The sequence below is a fragment of the Conger conger genome, chromosome 15 (assembly GCF_963514075.1).
Source record: "Conger conger chromosome 15, fConCon1.1, whole genome shotgun sequence".
In the NCBI taxonomy this organism is placed as follows: Eukaryota; Metazoa; Chordata; class Actinopteri; order Anguilliformes; family Congridae; genus Conger; species Conger conger.
This window is the reverse complement of record NC_083774.1, coordinates 30,473,232-30,494,912: the sequence shown is the minus strand read 5'-3', so window position 1 is coordinate 30,494,912 and position 21,681 is coordinate 30,473,232. Positions and strand designations below refer to the sequence as shown.

Here is a 21,681-nt window from a genome sequence, read left to right as displayed (position 1 = left end):
CATTAAAATCGAAAAGCTTGTCCTCTAACTTGGCGAAGTCAGAGCTGTCCACCACATCGCTCAGGCTATCCAACCTAGGTTCTGTGATATTTGTATGTTAACGTATTTTCATGGGAGTGTCATGTGATCGCCTGGATGGGTGCCCACCCATAAACCAGTCTCTGCATTCGAGGGTGAAGTTTGAGTACCCGTTACCTTCTGGGAAACACAGGCTGGAGATTCAAGCCACTTTGAAGTTTTGACCCATATTTGGGAAACGTCTGCACTGACGGTGATTTTAAAAAGGCTTCCACACACAATTTAAGCATTTAATCCAAATAATCTCAGCTGAAACAAGCATGACAGTGCTCCTTTAAAGGGGATTTATCTTCCGTGGTTACTTCTGACAGGAGGGGGGGCTTGAGATGCAGGTGGAGTCATGCGTCTACCCTGTACCTCCCATCTGCATGTCTACCTGTCAAAACCAATGATATGTAAAGCTGTAAGCTGTGTAAGTAACTCTGGATGAGGGAGCCTAATAAGCAAACAAAAAACCAATCAAATAAATTCTTCTTCGTGTGCTTTTCAGTTTTATCTTGAATGTTTGTTTTGTTGTTGAAACATAACATTCAGATGAAAGCCTTCATTAGCCTCCATGCTTACCCTTGGTGCCAAATACCAGTTGAGAATCAGTTTGAAGCTGCACAGTGTCCCTGGAGAGTCCGCTGCCTTTGTCGGAGACGACTGTGGGCAGCAGTATTCCCTAGGGTGAGAGACCGGTTGAACCCAAGTTCAAAGGTCACTGTGCTGGACCCTCAGGACAGGAGGAACCCTGTCTTCATAACAGAACCATCAGTGCAGCCTATATTACTGGTGCACAGTGGATTGATTAGCCCCCAGGTGAGAGATCTCCACCCAAGGCTAGCAGCTTTGTGCCAGAGCCCCTGTAGTATGCGTGCTCGAGGCATGATCTCATCGCAGGGTGTCCTCTGAGCCTTCTCTTCAGTGCGGCGGTAAAGCTCGAGGGAGATTTCGGGAGCTGGATGAAGTCATCTTCTGAGGAAGAGTGGCTGCTTTTTTTTCTTGTCACCTGGAGGGGTTATGGCATTCGTGGTGAGTGTCTGAAAAGGGTGGAGGGGAGAGCAGTTCTTACCTCTCCGTTCCCCGCAGGGATGGGAGGAGGGGGGGCATATTGTAGTACGACAAATCTGAATCCCCAAGATGGACGTTAATCCCCAGACCTGTGACGCTGTGCTTCCTTTGAGACTTCCACAGTGAGTAACTGCAGCAGGTCCCGGGAAGTGGGGAGATGGATTTTAGACTGCCAGGAAAGGCAAGCCTTTGGCCAGGCAGCCTTTTTCCCCTCTTTGTGGGGATAAAAGTTTGGGGCAGAGCAGGAGGGACAGGGAAGCTGAGTGAAAGGAGAGTGGAACATTGCTGAGGTGTTGCCACGGTAACGTGCTCGGCAATGAAGGAAGGGAAGGCTGGAAGTGGAGAGAGGAGTGGCAGTTACCTGCACTGTGTGTGTGTGTGTGCGTGTGTGCGTGCGTGCGTGCGTGCATGCGCGCGCGTGCGTGTGTGTGTGTTTGTGTGTTTGTCTCCGTGCCTGTGTGTGTGTCTGTGTGTGTGTGTGTGTGTGTGTTTGTGCGAGTGCATGTGTTTGTCTGTGCGCTTGTGCGTGTGTGTGTGTGTGTTTGTCTGTGTGCCTGTGTGTGTGTCTGTGTGTGGCTGTGTGTGTTTGTGTATGTGTGTGTGTGTGTGTGTGTGTGTTTGTGTGCTTGCATCCATGTCTGTATAAAGGAAATCACTTAATAGAAGTATGTATAATGTAGATGTCAGGTGAAGGTTAAAAAGTAAAAATTACTATGTGCATTTTATTTTTGTATTTATTTAATGTAGTTATAAGTTAACACATATAAACACATCAGCAGTGGCAACGAAGCAGTGTCACTTAGCCAAGCAGTTTATTTCCACTTATATTCCCTTGGCATGTACGTGGACAGTACATACAATATTTAAGTTGTCAGCATGAAAAAGAGTCAAATTAAAAGAATATTAGGGTGTATAACAGCAGGTGATATGATATCTTGTGAGCCACACAGTCTGAAATTCTGGACATGATAGCAGGAACAATTTAATTTATTTGTGAAATAATTACTACTGAGTCAACTTTTTCTCGAGTCGTGTCTTTCTGTTGGGAATTCTGTCTTTGTTACAGTGAAGTCTGAGCGTGCTGAAAGGTTATCTCTCTCTCTCTCTGTCTCTCTCTCTCTCTCTCTCACTCACTCTTTATAATCTGGAAATGCAACCACTTCACTATGTTGGTTGGGCCAGTGTTTTCTGTAGTGTTCTCTTCTGTATAAAATCGCCACTTTGGCTTGATTAGCTCAAGGGTTAAACTGGAATTTATGTATTGCTTGTTAATTAATGATGCTGAAGAATGTATGACTAATGTGGTACTTGTGAGATTGCTCGTATTCAATTGAAGAGGGAAGATTGGTTATTAACATTTGAGTTTGGCTCTTGGATTTTACAGTTTTGCAGTTTTCTTTAATGTGCACTCCTTGTTTTGTTTTTTTTTACTTGCTTTCTGTTTCTTTTGTTTGTTTTATGGGGTTTTTTTTAGATCCGACTACAAAAGTAAGCTGTGGGAATTTTGTTTTGTACTGACGATGTTTAAAATGTTTTCTCTTTCCCTCTCTCCCCCATAATGGCCATCACTTGAAGGCTTGACCTCTGACCTATTCTGATGTTCAGAGGAATGGCTGTAATGTCACAGGTACATGCTACGTTTAAGTGGTAACTGTACAACAGTACCAGGAATTCAGCATTGTGTATCAGATAGGGGGAGGGAGGGAGAGGGAGAGGAATTCAAACAAATCAGCAAAATTAAAAAAATGGCTTATTCCTATCTAACAAAACACGTGGGTTTTCATTATTAAAATCACATCCATTATGCCAGCACTTTATAATACAGTCATTCTGATACCTAAAATAAGTTCCAGATTACAAATAGAGATATGAAGAGAGAGGGAGAGAGAGGGGGGGAATGAGAATGAGAGAGGGGGTAACTCTGTGTGTCTTGTGCCTTGGCAAAGTTTGGTGGAATGTCGTGCACGGTTCTGAAGTATAATGGCCCCATGGAATGTTTCATCTCCTTACGAAAGTCCTGCAGTCCAAGATTTCACTGGTCCCCGACTGTGACCCCCGAGAAGGTTTTTCGCCCCACTGGGGAGTTGTTTATCTTGTGAGCTTGCTATTTTGGGATTCAGGCCTGGTGTTTGCCTGCACCCTTTCTTCATCTTACTCCATAAAGTGTCTTTGTGACAGTCTTCTGTAAAAAGCACTATACAAATAGACTTGATTTGACTTGGCAGTCCAGGGCTTCAACCACCCACCACGACCCAAGGGAGGCATTCTCCGGTTTTACCCTGCTGGCTGTGGGCTTCACCTGCTGGCCGTGGGCCTCACCTGCTATGACCGGAGCGGGGACACAGCGGGGACCGGAGTAAGGCTATGACCCCCCTGTAAGGGCACGTGAGGGGCCGTGACCGTGAACATGACCGCAACCATCCTCGCAACAGCAGCTGGGCCCGTTCACCTCCCTTTTAATGAGACAAGCAAAACAGCGGCCTGAAACGCCATGTTCCCCCTCAGAGGTCAGGTCCCGTCCAGCTCCAAACATCTTTGGATAGCACAAAGGAACCGTACATGGCCACACTTTTTAAACGAGCAGTTTTATTCCGTTTTCTTTCAAGGAAGCCAAATGGATGTTTTGTACAATGACCAGTGCACTTTATGTCTCTGCTTCAAAGCAGTGCAGGAGAATTTGTTTCCTGTGCACTTGGACTTTGCATTCGCAAATGAAACCAGTGAAAGTGTTTTGCTGACAAGAACAAGCACATGGATTTCATTTTAGAGACAACAGAATGCAATTATACACTTTCCCTGGTTTTTTTTTTTTTTTAATGGACCGAACCAAAAGTAATTTATAAATATGTCACTCCAGATATTAATCCTTTTATTTTCTTTTCTTTCATTTTCCTTCAGTCAGCTGGTACAAAGTGAATGGATCCACCATTGTTTTGACAGTGCTCCTGTTTCTTGTTAGAACACATACCATATATACACATTGGAAACAATAAAGTTCCCTGAAATCATATTAATAGTTGGCAGTCAGCAATAGTTGGCTATCACATATAAACGCCTTCATTTTCATGTTGAAATAAAAATACTTTGCCCAGTCTAAGCATTGTCTTTCTATGACGGTTCGTGTGGCTGTGTTTGTACGACTGGGTCCTTGTCACTACCCGTATCGACGCTCGACAAGTGAGTGTGTGTCGCGATTCCATCTTGGTCGTCTGGAATCGGTTTGTCGGGGTTAACTGCTTTACGGGTCTCGGGGCCTGAGAACCCGGAAGCCTCTGTGTTGACTCAAGATATGCCACGTCCTGTCAAGACATGAACGATTTAGCCCCTGCGCCAGGCTGTCAGACTGGGCAGTTTAAAGAAGGAGGACAGCCAAACGCGAGGCTGTGGCAGAGGAAGCGATATTTCGGATATCGCCCTGTGTTCATTCACAATTACTGGTAACGAATATCGAGCCGGACATCATTTGAAATCGCTCTTGCTGGAGCCAGTATCGCGGTCATTCCCCCCGGAAAAGAAGCGGTCGAACAATGAAGCTCTCGGTGCCAGTCTGCGGTCAGAACGTACAAAATGGCTAACTCCCTCTCTTCCTTTTGACTGTTTGTGGTGTAATCTTTCTCCAACACTTTAAAGAGCGAGAAGGAAAATGTGATATGCTGTAACACCGTCGCTAAGCAGATGCGTGCTGAAAAGACTCACACATTTCAATCAGAAATGCTAATGTATTTCTGACTCTCGGCAGACAGAAATAAACTTGAATGTAATTTTCTGAGAAAAGGGCTAAATGCGGAGCTTGCTGGTATCACCACAGAAGGGGTGTCACGCATCTTTAATAGCGCAGTTATTTGAATTTATGCTTGTATTGTATGTGTAATCCCCTGTGGACCGGGCTGTCTATGGGTGTGTGAGGTGTTCCTCCTGTTCCGATGGAGCACAAATAGCTGATAAGCTGTCATTGCTTTCCCCTCCGCCCCCTCAATGTGTGCGGTACGTGTGCCACGCTTTCTGTGCCAGATATTATTGATGCCGATCCATTTACGTTCAGGTCCTGTCGAAGCCCTGTTGTATTTGATGCGAACTGATTTACATTCATTCCACTCTTTGTAAGCCGATGCACTCTTTGAGCACTAGCGTTGCATGTGGTGCCAAACTCAGACTGAAGGCTAGAAAAACAGAAAACAGGAAAAGGCATGAGCCAAACACAGCGAGCCAGTGCAGGGCTGATGAATTGCAGGGTGGGCTAGTTGGGACAGTTGAAAGGGAAAGGCCTGGTTATTAATGGAGCTGTTACTGTGACAGGCAGCCAGCACCGTGTCCATCAGGGGAAGGTCTGCACTCTGACATGCATGGGACTCATACTGTACCTGTACGGACACGCATGCAGACACTCACACACAGGCACACGCACGCATGCAGACACTCACACACAGGCACACGCACGCATGCAGGCACTCACACACAGGCACACGCACGCATGCAGACACACACACAGGCACACACACGCATGCAGACACACACATAGGCACACGCACGCATGCAGACACACACAGGCACACGCACGCATGCAGACACACACAGGCACACGCACGCATGCAGACACTCACACACAGGCACACGCACGCATGCAGACACACACACACACAGGCACACGCACGCATGCAGACACTCACACACAGGCACACACACACATGCAGACACACACAGGCACACGCACGCATGCAGACACTCACACACAGGCATGCAGACACATGCAGACACACACACAGGCACACGCACGCATGCAGACACACACACAGGCACACACACGCATGCAGACACACACACACACACAGGCACACACACGCATGCAGACACTCACACACAGGCACACGCACGCATGCAGATACACACAGGCACACACACGCATGCAGATACACACACAGGCACACGCACGCATGCAGACACACACACACAGGCACACACACACGCAGACACACACACAGGCACACGCACGCATGCAGACACACACACAGGCACACGCACGCATGCAGACACTCACACACAGGCACACACACGCATGCAGACACTCACACACAGGCACACACACACGCAGACACACACAGGCACACGCACGCATGCAGACACACACACACAGGCACACGCACGCATGCAGACACTCACACACAGGCACACACACACGCAGACACACACAGGCACACGCACGCATGCAGACACACACACAGGCACACGCACGCATGCAGACACTCACACACAGGCACACACACGCATGCAGACACTCACACACAGGCACACACGCATGCAGACACTCACACACAGGCACACGCATGCAGACACTCACACACAGGCACACACACACACGCAGACACACATATACAGGCACTCACAAAAAAGGACATGCATGCACACACATGCACACTCACCTACTGTACACGTGCATGCAGCACACAAATGCACACATGCGCATACAGATTTGAACATTCATTCAGTGCATACACATGTATGCACACACACACTCACATACACACACACATGTATGCACACACACACTCACATACACACACATGTATGCACACACGCTCACATACACACACACATGCATGCACACACATGCATGCACACACACTCACATACACACACACATGCATGCACACACACTCACATACACACACACATGCATGCACGCACACTCACATACACACACACATGCATGCACACACACTCACATACACACACACATGCATGCACACACACACTCACATACACACACATATGCATGCACACACACTCACATACACACACATGTATGCATACACACTCACATACCCACACATGCATGCACACACACACTCACACACACACACACACACACACAGACGGGTGCCACTTCATCTGTTTTTACATGCATGCACACATACACACCTACATACACACACATACACACCTACACACACAGACTCTCTCTCTCTCACACACACACTCACTCACACACACACACACACACACACACACACACAGACGGGTGCCACTTCATCTGTTTTTACATGCATGCACACATACACACCTACATACACACACATACACACCTACACACACAGACTCTCTCTCTCTCTCACACACACACACACACACACAATGTTTGCCACTCACTTCACCTGTTCCTACACGCTCTCCGCTCCGCCTTCCGTCTCCCTGCAGAGCGGAAACAGTACACAAGGCACGGCTTTGCCGAACATGTTATTTCTGCCTTAATTAGAGTACCCGGTCATGCTTCAGGTCCGGAACATACCAAGTGCCGACACCCCCGTGCCTCCCGCAGACGGGGAGAGGAGTCGGGCGGAGCGGTCGGGCTCGCCGGTGACAGCGAGCGGGCGGTTAAAATTCACGCCGCGGCCCGCACGGTGCCCCCCCCCCCCCCCCCCCCCGTCTCCCAGAAATGACACTCTGTCAGAGCGCTGAGCGGAGGGCCAGACCATCGCAGCGCTCAGCCGCGGCTCTCAGAGACGATCCCTGAAGGTCACGGGCACGGCTGTCAGCCGCTCGTCATGGAGGCACACCCTCAAGCTCACGCAGTGGACGGAATGAATGAATTAATGAATTAATTAATGAATGAATGAAAGAATTTGGGGGAGAGCTGGTGTTTTGCAGTTCGTAACCTTCCAAGAGGCGATTCGTTCAGTTTTTTACATGAGTTCATAATTTACATTGCATTACATTATTGGCATTCGGCAGACGCTCTTATCCAGAGCGACGTACAGTTGATTAGACTAAGCAGGAGACAATCCTCCCCTGGAGCAATGCAGGGTTAAGGGCCCAACGGCTGTGCAGATCTTATTGTGGCTACACCGGGGATTAGAACCACCGACCTTGCGTGTCCCAGTCATTTACCTTAACCGCTACGCTACAGGCCCGCCCCATAACTGTACTATAATGTATGTACAGTACATATTGTATAAGATTTAGACTGCCAGCAGGTGCTCCACGAATCCCTACACCCTGCCCCCCCCATTCCTCCCCCATGAAGGATTGGCTGATAACCAGGTCTTTGCACACATTGCAGGGGAATTTACGAGGGGTGAGAAGTACCTGTTTATTTTTATTCTTAATTCATCATCTACTTCCTGTCTAACAGGGGTCACGCTGAGCACTCTCATCACGGCGCCCAAATAATGGCCGCTTTGTTTGACGGACAGAGGGAGGGGCCGGACATTTAACCTCTGACCTTCCAATTTGGAAAATGCTCTCATGTGGCAGGAACTGAAGCACACCATGGAAAGTACAATCGAACAGCGTAGGACATCAAAATCCATCACTCCAGGCTGTCCAGAAGATGGGACTCCCTCTCACTTTGATGAACCACGGTAATTAACGCCCTCATAAGCCTGCAATTTGGCCGGTCGATTGCAGAGGGCATTTGGAACAACGAGATACATTATTTGCGAGCGTCGAAGGTCGTAACTTTTTACACATTTCCCCCCCATAAACCACATTGCTGTCAGGAACCTTGTGATGTTTTTTTTTTTCTTACCAAGCTTGACTGATCAATGTGGCTGTTCTCCGCCCCCCCCCTTCCCGCCGGTTCACGCATCGTAGCGCAGGGAGTCATGTGACCTTGTGACATCACGGAGCATTGGAAAGGATCCAGAGGGAGCGATGGAAAGTACCGAGCTCCGTGCCAACGCGTATTAAAAAGTGGTCGACCTCTCCGTCGGTCAGAGCTGGCTGGGCGTTGCCATGGTGCAGTTGTCCACGTTGTTGGAACGGCTCGGTCCCGCGTGGGGTTTTTACGCTCTGAGAGACTCCCTCTCCCGAAACTCCACTGCGCTCAGAGAAGGGCTGACGGACGGACAGTTTGATCCCGGATCAGTTCTGCATTCCCGCAGGCCCGAGGGAACACGAGCGAGGTTCCTTTCGGAATGTCTGGACCGGGGAGGCTGACAAAAAGGCTTGAGCTCGATTTGGTTCAATGTCTGTCACACTTATCAACACACACAAGGCGTCCTCTGTTTTTCATATTTTCTCTTTCATTCGAGAGCGGTTTTGACAATTCATTTTTTATGCTGCTTCATGAGGCAGACATCTGCTAAAAATATGATTGAGTTCAAAAAAAGGCAATGATTTATGTTTTAAGGGTAGACAGAGAGAAAAGAGAAAGCGCTCTGTCATATTTTGTGTCTTTGTCATGGTTGCGGTTTTGCCCACAGATTATACACGGTCATGTAGATTCTTTATGGAGCTTTTTTTAATTATCATACACCAGTGCTTAATTGGAATCAATTTCCCTCAAATCTCCCTCAATTTACTGCATAGTTAAAACTGGAGAAGGGTTACCATGTTCAACTGCAGCCTTGGTTTAATTTAACATTTCCCTCAGCAGGAATAATTTTCCATAAACCAAAGGACATGTGTACCAATTGTCATAAGGAAGACATTTAAGCGCCTGTTTTCATTGAATGGAGATTCTCTGTAAAAATCTGAACAAAATGTCGAGCCGGGGTGTCGCACAGCTAAAGTAACAGACCTTTAGTTACACATCCGGTCCTGCCCAAGCTGAGTTTGGCCGGCTCACACGGAGCAGCGCAATTGGCTCGCCGCTTCAAGGGCAGGTCAACCATTTTACATTTTATTCACTTTATTTGATGGAGCAAGCAGAGAGAGCGACAGACAGAGACAGGATAACAGTACAGTAAGGAGGGTTGAGGGTGTTGTGTCCTCTGGACTGTGGCCGTACCACTGGATACCTACGAGAGTAAGTCAGGTTCATTCCTGAAGGGTATAACAGCAATGGGAGCGTTGACCCCTCAGAGTACACGCCCAGGTCGGTAAGCAGCACTTCACTCCTCCGCTGGGTTCGTCAGGCCAGCTATCTCCTATTTCAACAGCTTTACAACTGGAGAAACACAACCCAGTGAGGATCTGTCAGCGAAGAATGTGTGTGTGTGTGTGTGTGTGTGTGGGTGTGGGCGGGATTCGTCCCAGTGAAGAAACATGATCAAAAGTCCCCTGTCACCTGCACTACTCATCAGGGGACATGGGGACAGGTCACATGGTGACATGATGTCATTCCCTGTAGGCCCTGGTGCTCTGCCGGACCAGACAATGTGGAGCTTCTGGGAGAGAAAAAAAAGCGAACAACACCAACTTCAGTGGAACCACATTTTGCAGTGCTTTCCCTGCTTCAAAATATCTTTGTTCTATCTTATTACAACTGAATGTCTGGCTGTTTGCCCCAATCAAACCGAGGGCCAGAAAAAGATTAGAAGGCCTGTTGCCAGCCTACCCGAGTGTTTAGAGTTTCATGTTTATCTGATATGACACAAACACATGCACAAAATGGCTGAACTGAACACAGGCGCACACTGTGGCGGGACAGCAGTGCAGCGTACGCCATCGGACGGCCGGCAGACGCCCGGCGGCCGTGACAGAGGAGCGTCTCATTGGCCGAGCCCCCGGAGGCCATGGGCACTGGCTGCTGTCGCCGCAATAAAGGCCTGATTTATGAATCCCAATCAGGGGACGTCTGTAAAGTGTGAAACGAGCGGATAATTAATCATAATCAAGCGTCAGTGTCTGCGAATCCGCAAAACGGCCGAACAGAGAGAGATTGTGCTTTCCTTCCCGTCGCGCTGAGGAAAGCGTATCCCTCCATTAAAAATCCTCTCCAGCAAACAGACGGGGCACGGCTGGCTACAAGCTGTGCGATAAGGCGGAAAACGACAACCTGATAAAGCGAGTTCGGCTGGAGAGGCAAAATCTGCTTGTGCTTTGGAGATGGGAATTAACGAGGGGCAGGAGGGAAGGGCCTCATTTGTGCACCGCACCCTTTTTCCACCACCAGGGCCCCCCCTCCCCCTACAAGAATAGAAAATCTATACATGATGGGTAGCATGCAGAATGCTTTTTTTTTGTGTGCGACGTGTGTGTGAATGAAAGTCAGACGCACATTATATTTTCTTGCACACTTGAGCATGCACGGACACACAGACACACATACTGTACGTGTAGCCTACTCGCTCTCATGTGAATGCACACACACACACACACACATATACTGTACAACATGTAGCCTACTTGCTCTCATGTGAATGCACACACACAGACACACATACTGTACGTGTAGCCTACTCGCTCTCATGTGAATGCACACACACACACACACACACACACACATATACTGTACATGTAGCCTACTTGCTCTCATGTGAATGCACACACGCAGACACACAAAATAACACGCACACACACACAAATAATCATCTTCTTGCACAAATGCATATATGCACTTACAGTCATACAATTTCACGTGTGCGCGCATACAAAGGCACATACGCAGGTGTACGCAGTCTGAGATGCATCGTCTGTCCGTGGATTGCGAGATGGGAAGACCCCACTGGTTGCGGTAGCACACTCCAGGGCAAGGACCTCCCCCAAACCCCCCCACCAGCTGCAGCTCTGTAGAAACCATGATGTAATGCGCCTGGCTCAGTCAACTACCCCCTCAGCTGCTTTCCGATTTTTTTTGCGGCCCCTCCTTCTCATTCGCTGCTGGTGGTGCTGCTACCGTCTGCACGTACCGGACCGGCCAACGCACCTTCGGGAAATCCTCCAGCCGTATCGTTCGTGCTCGCATAGCCACCTGTCTCCTGCCGGCGGAGAACGCACGGTGAGTCCCGGTATTCCTATTTTTAACGGTTATTTATTCACACGCGAGGCAAAGGATGCGGTAAAGGAAAGCTGAGAGAAGGACGAAAAGAGCCGCGGTTGTGTCTCCGGTGGGGTCTCGTGCACAGCCAAATGAATGCGCTGGCTGAAAGCTTCTGGTCGCCTTGGCGCCGGCTGCCATGGCAATAGATTGAATTCTGTTCCTTGGGCTGCTGCCGTGTGCATTTTTTTTTCTCTCTTTGCCTGTAGCAAGGTGTTGGTTACCATGGTGAGATAGGGATGGATTCCCTTGCAGGTTCCCATATTGTTCAAGGTGTCTCTTGGAATGCTGTCTTGGAAACGGAGGCAATTCCTTTTTTTCCCTCTGCAGTTTACTGAGCGTCTCGTGTTATTGCATCAGTACAGTAAGTGGTTTTCTCAGTTTTCTTTTAAATAACTTAAATAATGTGAAGAAAAAGGGGGTATAAAAATGCATTCTATATTCACAAAAATTCATACAGTTAGGTGCTTTTATTTTATTTTATTTTATGGGCTACATGGCATTTAAATGTTTGGATCATGCCTTCTTACTGTATTGCTTAATATACATTTGTGCTTGCACGTGTGTGTGTGTGTGTGTGTGTGTGTGTGTGCATGCATGTGTACATGAGAGAGAGAAAAAGAGAGCACACTAGCTTGTGTGGGTTAACCTTGTGAAGCTAGGTGGGCATTTGTGCAATGAAAGAGGGCGTGTTAAGCATACTGTGGTTCTGTGGCTACATGAATGCTAGAGTGGTCAGGATGCTAACTGATCTTTATTCATTTTCCCTCCGGATGTTCCTACCTCTGCGCCCAAGGCAAATTAAGTGAAGTGTTGCTATAAATTTAAGAGCTCGCCACTGAAAGGGTATTAGCAACATGATGTATGGGATTTTCGCTTTTACATATATTTTCTGTCGAATTTTCCGTTTGTATATTCAGCCGGTGTATTCTCAGTTGTAGTCTTGCCTAACCGTTTATGCCGACTGTGCGGTTGCTATTTTTTAATATTTCATACCTCCTGTCTGCTCTGTGTGGAGCTGTAATCATAACTAATTCATTCAAATGCATTTTCCTTTTTATGCAGCTGGAAAACCCCCAATTTTTATCTCCCATGATTCAGGCAATCAGTAGTCTCCATAATTATCACAATTTCAGTTTTCTCACCATTTCTTGCCACTTTGCCACCTTTCTCACAAGTTGAGGACGGGTTTTCTATGACAGCTCGCAGGCGCACAAAGTCTAAAATGAAATATATGTATGAAAATAATATGAAATTGCTACAGGATAACACATCAATTGATGAGGTCACAACTGCAGCTGCACACTGATTTGAGCCAATCACGTGTCTGGTGTCACCTCACCTCCAAAGAACCTTTTGTTCATAGCCATTGCTGCAAAGGGTCAGTTTCCGATGCAGTTTGGAAACTAATCTAGCAATTGTCATGGATATACCAGGAAAACCAGATGCAGTCAAGTAATATGATTTTCAAGCTTATTTTCATCATTAGCATATAAGTGCTTTTATGATTCTCATAATGTGTTACGGAATGTGTAATTGTTCATTGCACAAGTCATTAAAACTCTCACTCTTGTTTGAATGACTGGACGTGGAGCAACAGTCCAGTACAGTAGCGTGCCAAACTGAAATAACACATTTTTAGCTGAGACTCTCCTACTCACAGACCATTGGGTGGGGACTTCACCTCAAAAGGTCATTCTAGTTGCTTAGACACTGATATGGATTTTTTTCTCTCCTCTGTCAGTTCCGCGGTGATTTATGAGGTCACGACTGCAGCTACACCCTGATTTGAGCCAATCACATGCCCCACCACCAAAGATTTTTTTCTGAACATGGCTGCTGACACCTGCAGTATTTCTGCGTTGGGAAATGGTGGCTTATCTGTAGTGATAGGATTGTAAGGCGTGATAAATCCCAGAATTATTGAACTGGTGCATTGTGTGAGAGATGGTAGTTGATGGTAGTCTGCTTTTACAGTAGTTTTGATTCACTATTTCAGACGCCAGGCAGACTTAAAATTCTACACCACCGGTTCAATGTAACTTCTTGTGGATGCCATTGACTTGTGCCTAAAGCAGTAACAGTGTTGCACTTGCCCGTAAGAAATATAACAGGGCCTCCTCCAATAACATACCATTATGTGCGGTGAGTGAAAACCATAAAATGCACTTTGGCGCTCTTGTCAACACGAGAATGTAAACTTCATTCCGCAGATCTCACTCAGTATTTCATGTTTTTTTAACGACTTAAATAGCGCTCGGACAGCAGGCCAGAGAAACGGGCTATTTTAGCCGTTGCTTTTGTCGGTGATTGAGCCCCCCAGAGCGCTAGCCTGTCTTCCGAATGACCTTGATTATAGATTTACCTCTCGCAGCAGCCCCCCTTCCTTGAAGTGCAAGTGTTTTCTCGTTAGGGCCGTTCACTTAAAATAGCGCGGTGACATTGTTGTTTTTGTATCCCAAGGCCGCCGTAAGGAAAGGGCAGTGCCGAAAATAGCCGTAACCTGGGCGTGTCTTCCACGCCGGGAGAGGAGAGGGCAGGGCTGTACCCGCCGGTCACGCTAGCGGCCGGGCACCTCAGTGAAGAACTGAAGAAACAGCCGGCCTCGTGAGCGTACCTCGCCTTAGGGTCGCCCGCCGCCCGGGCCAGCCGTGTTTCCGTACCCCCGTTCATTTTTCTCAGCTCCCTCCCCCTGTTTTTCTATTCCACGGTTCGTGTTTGGTAATTAGGCCCGGTGATTCGCCGCCACCGCCCGCACCCTCACCACACTGCTCCGCTGCGCCCGCCTGCCAGCCGGCCGGGATTTTCCACGACACGGGTCACGCTCTGCCCTTTTCATGAGAAAAAGTCTGCTATTCACAGACTCAACAATCCGTGGCACAGAAAGGAGACTACAGCACGTCTGTGTTTCTGCACGACTGCACTGTTCAAACTTACTTTCGGAAATTAAGCGTTGGGTTCGGTTTATACTCTATACAGAGCAAAACAGAGAAAAAGAACTGTTCAAGGAGATTACTTGAAAATTTCATACATTTACATGCACACACACCCACACATGCAGACACTCTTCGTTAAGTGTTTACTCGTCAAGTTTTCTTCTAGCAGTGTGTGGACGTGCCCTGCTGCCTGTTGGGTCGATGTCTGTGACTCATGTGCATGACCTCACCTTTAATGTCAGTGTCTGTGTTTGGCGAGCTGGAGTGCGCTGTCCCGGAGGAGGAGAGTGACTGCGCTGCTTCCCGTCTGCGTGATTTCCCCACTGCGTGATTTCCCCACCCCGCTCGCTCTGCCAGCTCTGTGAATAATCAACCCACCCCGCGGCTCCGATCAGGGCTTCTGCCATAAACACTACCGTACAGCTATTTTGGGTGACGCTTTCATCCAAAGCGACTTACAGTTGATTAGATTAAGAAGGGGCCGACGTGGGGTTTAGGGCCTTGCTCAAGGGCCCAACAGCTGTGCTGATCTTATTGTGGCTACACTGGGGTTTTAACCACAAACTCTCCAGGTCCCAGTCATGCACCTTAACCACTAGGCTACAGGCCGCCCCCAGCTGCACAGTCAAACTGTGCTCCTCACCACCCATCATTGCGTCCCCGTGCACAGTTAAAACCCGTTGTAGATATTCCTTGACGCCTATGCGCAGTCAAACTAAGTTCCTGCTGCTATCTCTGTCCTGATGCGCAGTCAGACTCCTCCGTCTGCACTGTTGCGCAGGAAAGGCCTGCTCTGGCCTCCCTATCCGTCCTGATGCGCAGTCAGACTCCTCCGTCTGCACTGTTGCGCAGGAAAGGCCTGCTCTGGCCTCCCTATCCGTCCTGATGCGCAGTCAGACTCCTCCGTCTGCACTGTTGCGCAGGAAAGGCCTGCTGTCCCCTCCCTGTCCGTCCTGATGCGCAGTCAGACTCCTCCGTCTGCACTGTTGCGCAGGAAAGGCCTGCTCTGGCCTCCCTATCCGTCCTGATGCGCAGTCAGACTCCTCCGTCTGCACTGTTGCGCAGGAAAGGCCTGCTGTCCCCTCCCTGTCCGTCCTGATGCGCAGTCAGACTCCTCCGTCTGCACTGTTGCGCAGGAAAGGCCTGCTCTGGCCTCCCTATCCGTCCTGATGCGCAGTCAGACTCCTCCGTCTGCACTGTTGCGCAGGAAAGGCCTGCTGTCCCCTCCCTGTCCGTCCTGATGCGCAGTCAGACTCCTCCGTCTGCACTGTTGCGCAGGAAAGGCCTGCTGTCCCCTCCCTGTCCGTCCTGATGCGCAGTCAGACTCCTCCGTCTGCACTGTTGCGCAGGAAAGGCCTGCTGTCCCCTCCCTGTCCATTCCGATGCGCAGACCTGGGCTGCAGCACCTGTCGGGGTGCGGTTGGCACGGCGATAACCCGAAGGCGCGGAGTCGGGGAGGAGAAGGTGTACCTAAAATGATTTTCTTCTGCATATAAAGGAGACTGGAATCTGGAGTGGCACATTGCTGGACTTGAGCACATGTTTTCAGCCGAATTGTTTCTGTTGTACAAATGGACAAAATGTTAAAGTGCCATCTATGAAAGTAACCCTGAAGGCATCACCTAACAGATAATCGATCTTGAGAACTTGACACAAGGCCCCAAACAGATTGCCGCAAGTGTAGCAGAAGTTGCATAGATTTGCTTGGCGGGTTTCTTTTTCAGTTCAACGGAAAAAAGGTAATTGTTCAGAGTGTCTGTTTACTTCAAATCCTATCTTTAGCCAGCATGTGTCTACCACGATAACTGAAGCATTTAGCAGATTACGTATCTTGTATTCTTTTTGCAAACAATCCATTTATACGGGTGGATATTTACAGAAGCAATTAAGGCTAATTACAATTCAATTACAATTCAGCAGTATTCCTCCCGGAATTAAAACTACAACCCTGAAGTTGCACTGCAGAAAACATCTGTCTTAAAGAGTTTTAATCGTGTGGGACTTAAAATCTTTTTCGTCTCAAGTAGAAAACATTAGCTTGCTTTAAATTAGTGGTTGCTTGACAAGTGAAATCACCTCATTGGCAATATTATTTAGCAAATTGATAATGGAATATGGCTAAATAAAAGACTAAAATACTTGTAGAGGTTGATTTTTTTTTTTTTTTTTTCTTATCAGATTAACCTATAGGGTTTAAGATTTTATCTACATGGTCACTTCTAGCGCTTCGATCTGTACTTCCCTCTCGGGTTTTTAGTGCACACGTCCCTGGGCATGGTTATGCACTCTGTTGTACATCGCTCTGGATAAGAGTGTCTGCCATAATAATGTAATGTAATATAAAGCTTTTTGCAGTGTTTCCTAACCATTATACTATACTGCCAACCCTTCTGGAAAACAAGCTACTCTAGTGTCAGTCTGAGTGTTTCATCAGCGCTGCAAGTAGCATGTAGCAGCGGCCTTGTATCAGGCCCTGTGGTGAGGGCTAGGAGACGCCGCGAGACACGAGGCTCGCTCTGCACTGCTGTTTACTCATCTGTAATCGCCAGCTACCTGTGAAATAAACACGTCGCGTTTTCCCAACCTTCGTCGCGGAGATCTTGTCCGTCGAAATTGAATTGCGCGGCCTCCCATTGTTATTCTGTATTACCTGTCATTCTACATGGCAGTTTAATTGTCGTTCTCATACCCGTTCGCTTTTTCCAAAGTAGCAGGTTTGTTTCCGCTCCGCTCCGGCCGACCCGCTCCGGCCGACCCGCTCCTTCGCTGGGTCCCCGTAAACACGAACGTGCTACAGCGCCATTGGGTGGATTAATATCCACCACGCTCTGCGGTGTCACACTGTATGACCGTATCTCCATACCCAGGTTAACACAGTGTAAAAATCACCTCCACCACGCTCTGTGGTTCCATACGTAGGTTAACACAGTGTAAAAATCACCTCCACCACGGTCTGCGGTGTCACACCGTATGACCGTATCTCCATACGCAGGTTAACACAGTGTAAAAATCACCTCCACCACGGTCTGTGGTGTCACACTGTATGACCGTATCTCCATACGCAGGTTAACACAGTGTAAAAATCACCTCCACCACGCTCTGTGGTTCCATACGCAGGTTAACACAGTGTAAAAATCACCTCCACCACGCTCTGCGGTGTCACACCGTATGACCGTATCTCCATACGCAGGTTAACACAGTGTAAAAATCACCTCCACCACGCTCTGTGGTTCCATACGCAGGTTAACACAGTGTAAAAATCACCTCCACCACGCTCTGCGGTGTCACACCGTATGACCGTATCTCCATACGCAGGTTAACACAGTGTAAAAATCACCTCCACCATGCTCTGCGGTGTCACAGCGTATGACCGTATCTCCATACACAGGTTAACACAGTGTAAAAATCACCTCCACCACGGTCTGCGGTGTCACACCGTATGACCGTATCTCCATACGCAGGTTAACGCAGTGTGAAAATCACCTCCACCACGCTCTGTGGTTCCATACGCAGGTTAACACAGTGTAAAAATCACCTCCACCACGGTCTGTGGTGTCACACCGTATGACCGTATCTCCATACGCAGGTTAACGCAGTGTAAAAATCACCTCCACCACGGTCTGCGGTGTCACACCGTATGACCGTATCTCCATACGCAGGTTAACGCAGTGTAAAAATCACCTCCACCACGGTCTGCGGTGTCACACTGTATGACCGTATCTCCATACGCAGGTTAACAGAGTGTGAAAATCACCTCCAGAATGCAGCAGTGGCGTTAACAAAACATCGCCCTCGATCAGACTGCGGTCGCTTTTTTTGGGGGGGAGGGGAGATTGTGTTTTCCAGCCACCAGACATGTAGACAGCTTCAGACCAGAGTTCAGGGTGCCTGAGGAGGCTGGAAGTTGTTTGCCATTTATTTGCAGTCAGAGCTAATTATCATTTTGTTTTAAGCCCCAGGGAAGCTGGCTGGTGCTAAAAATGTGTATTTACTCTCTTGCAGCTGGACGCCTGGATGCAGTTTTGGGATCAACAGGCACTATTGATTGCCCCCCACCCCTGTCCCACGCCCTGTGCCCCCACCCCAACCCCTACCCCCACCCCTCACCTTAAATCCCCACACCTCTCAATGACTCCACCTCTTCAGTGGCACGTCTCATTTTTCAAGCCAGCATTTAGCTCATATTTTTCCGACTAATTCCAACTGCCCGGTCATATTTGTAGATGTCTTGTTGCCGCAGAGACCTCGAACAAACTTTCCTCTGAAGCTGCCTTTACCACTCTACAGAAATGTTTTTTTAACACTCTCAGAAAAAAAGGTACAAAAAGTACTGAAAAAGGTACAAAGATTGTATGTACCCTATAAGCACATAAAAATTATACCCCTTGCCATTGGATTAATACTTCATTTGTACCTTTTCTGTTTGTAAAAGGCTTATTTCTACCCAAAATAATAGTATTGTACCTTTCAGGGTACTTTCAGGAAATGTGTTCCTTAAAGAATGAAAATGTACCTCCACTTTACCCTTATTTCTGAGAGTGAAGGTACAGGTCAGGGGAGTGTATGGGCTGAGTCTAGTTCACTAGGGTATGCTAGTTTTGTGCATTTGACAGGTCCCTGAATGGTGCTAAATGTACCATTGGGGCCTGATACTAAAGTATTTCTAATTTGGGTCCTGATATTAAAAGGTTTAAGGGTCAGTGCATCTGCGCAGTCACTGGGCTGGAAGAGGAGGCTCACTCGAGAAGTTGCTCTGGCCTGATGAGATTAAGATAGGAGGGAATCCCTCTCACCGTACTCAATGTTACTGGATTTCAGCAGTATTGGTTTTGGATTCAAACACATTTCTGAATTTGATTGGTGTATTGGAACAAATTAAATGATCCCAAAAGTGTAAACCCTGCCCATCTGCTGCTCCTTGCACCAGGCAACTGCACCAGGCAAGATCAAAAGAGCATGGAAAAGTATTTGAATCTAAAACAAATACTACTTACGTCTGGTTATGGTCAACTGCCCCCAAAACCATGTTTAGTAATGTCAATTAAGACTTGTACAACATGCGTTTTTTGTTTTTGGTTTGACTTATCTAGTATTTTCCCTCCTGTTTTTTCATAACTGAGCGCTTTGAACTTTCTTACAGAGCAATAGCAGACTGAAGATGAGAAAAAGAGAGAGAGCAAGACGATGATTATGTACACTAAATTCAGTGCTACTTGTCATCTCTAATGGTGGAAGAGAAGATTTAGTCTGACATCTGTATTGTCTCCTTAATTATTTTCGCCAGCCTTGGCCAAGAGCAGCCAATCTGTCGCGCCCCGTCTGGGGGGGTGGGGGGGGTGGGGGGGGGACGAGGAAGAGGAGGAGGAGAGAGTGGGCCACTGGTGCCTTTCATATGGAGGTGAAGTGCCCCCAGAGGAGCCAAAGACTGATTTAGTGCCCCCATAAGGTGCCAGCTGAATATTAAACACAGGCCCGTCTAGGCCCTGAGGCTTACAGCCTGTCTGCCCAGGCGCACTCTCCCCAAAAGCTCTCTCGTCCTTTCCACAGGCGCTGGGGTGCTGGGGTGGAGGGCAGAGGGGCCGAGGGTGTGATTTAATAACTTTGTGGATAAGGCTTGTGGAGGTGCCACTTGCTCAAATTGTAATCCCCAAAAAAATCTTGGGTGCCGTTTTCGCTGATGAAGAAGCACAGGTGAGGAGGCGGGTTAGTCCGGGACGGGTGAGTCATGGAGATTTTAATAAACCCCTGCGCGTCGGTCCCGGGAAGGGGAGCTGGGACGAGCTGAGCGTTGCTGCACGCTGTCCTGCTGACACCAGGGCGCGGAGGCGGGAGGGCAGCAGCACTGCTGAGCAAATCCCAGAAATGTTTTTCGGAATTTAGGATACCCTCTCAGTACGAAAGGTTCCTGTCAAGGTACTGTAATCAGCTTGATGTAGCAGGTGAAAGAGAGTGCATATCTGAGCCTGGTCAACCTCACTACCTGGCCTCCTTAATTTATTGTGTGCCTAAATGCATTGCTACTCTAAGTGACTGCTTTTCTTTTCTCATTTTAAATCTCATTTTGCAGAGTGCCCATCTCCCCAGTACTTTTCCATTGCTCCAGCACCCCCCGCATCCAGCCCCACCACCCCCTCCTGCACCCATTCCCATTTGTTGACCTTGAAATGCTGTTTAGCCCTGAGAAAATAAATATTTATTCTCATCAACAAATGTGTCAGGGAAAAAATATTCCTGTTTCTCCTTTCTTCGCGAGCTGTTCCGCGTCATGCTGCCCTGGCACAGTGAGGAACTGCCCGCTTTCCCTCATTAATCAGCCTTAAAAACGCTGACGTCAGAGAGGGAGCGAGCCCAGACTTTAAGAACATAAATAAATGCGCATAATCTCATTGACGATGCTCCGCCTCCACGTCGCTGACAAATTGGCTTAGTAGCTCTTTAGCCAACTTTCAGGAATGACCCCGCCCGAACGTCCACTCGAGTTTCGGTCAGAGCTGCTCATTCACCGCGAGGGTCAGCGTTAGCCAGTCCCTCTCCTGCAGTATGAGACTTAGCGGTGGCCGGCGACGCTGTGATTTTAATGGAAAACGTCTGGAGAGAAGCGCGGAGGCGGGCAGACGGCGTTCTCTGATTAGAGGCTGAGAACAGCGTGTTGCAGGCAAATCCAAATGGCTACCGTGTCATCGCAAGTCGCTCAGGGCACTGGTGTCTGCAGGGAAGCAGGTGAAATTTGCACGCCATTTGTTTATCTCGTTGTGGTGCCTTTTTCACCTTTCAGAAATGAAACATTTTCATAAGCGTGCCGTGTGGACTTATAAAAAAAACGAGCTGTCATTAATGAAAGAATGGAAGAAAATATATGAAGTTAGCACTTTGACACTTTGACGGCTTCATTAACCCCACATTAGGTAGAGCTACGCT

General features: G+C 48.1%; 1 protein-coding gene across 4 annotated transcripts in view; it reads left to right on the top strand.

Annotated features, from left to right (window-relative positions):
* Positions 1 to 21,681, top strand: part of sema4ba (sema domain, immunoglobulin domain (Ig), transmembrane domain (TM) and short cytoplasmic domain, (semaphorin) 4Ba) — a 97,090-nt gene that overhangs the window by 6,368 nt on the left and 69,041 nt on the right. Inside the window, exon 1 of one of the 4 annotated variants that reach the window (XM_061222411.1) lies at positions 11,656 to 11,788. The exons of 1 other annotated variant lie outside the window; for it this stretch is intronic. The gene's annotated coding sequence lies outside the window, so the exon portion shown is untranslated. Of the gene's footprint in view, positions 1 to 11,655; positions 11,789 to 12,060; positions 12,192 to 21,237; positions 21,484 to 21,681 lie in introns of those variants that run through there. 2 more of the 4 variants (XM_061222414.1, XM_061222412.1) reach the window with 2 other exon arrangements.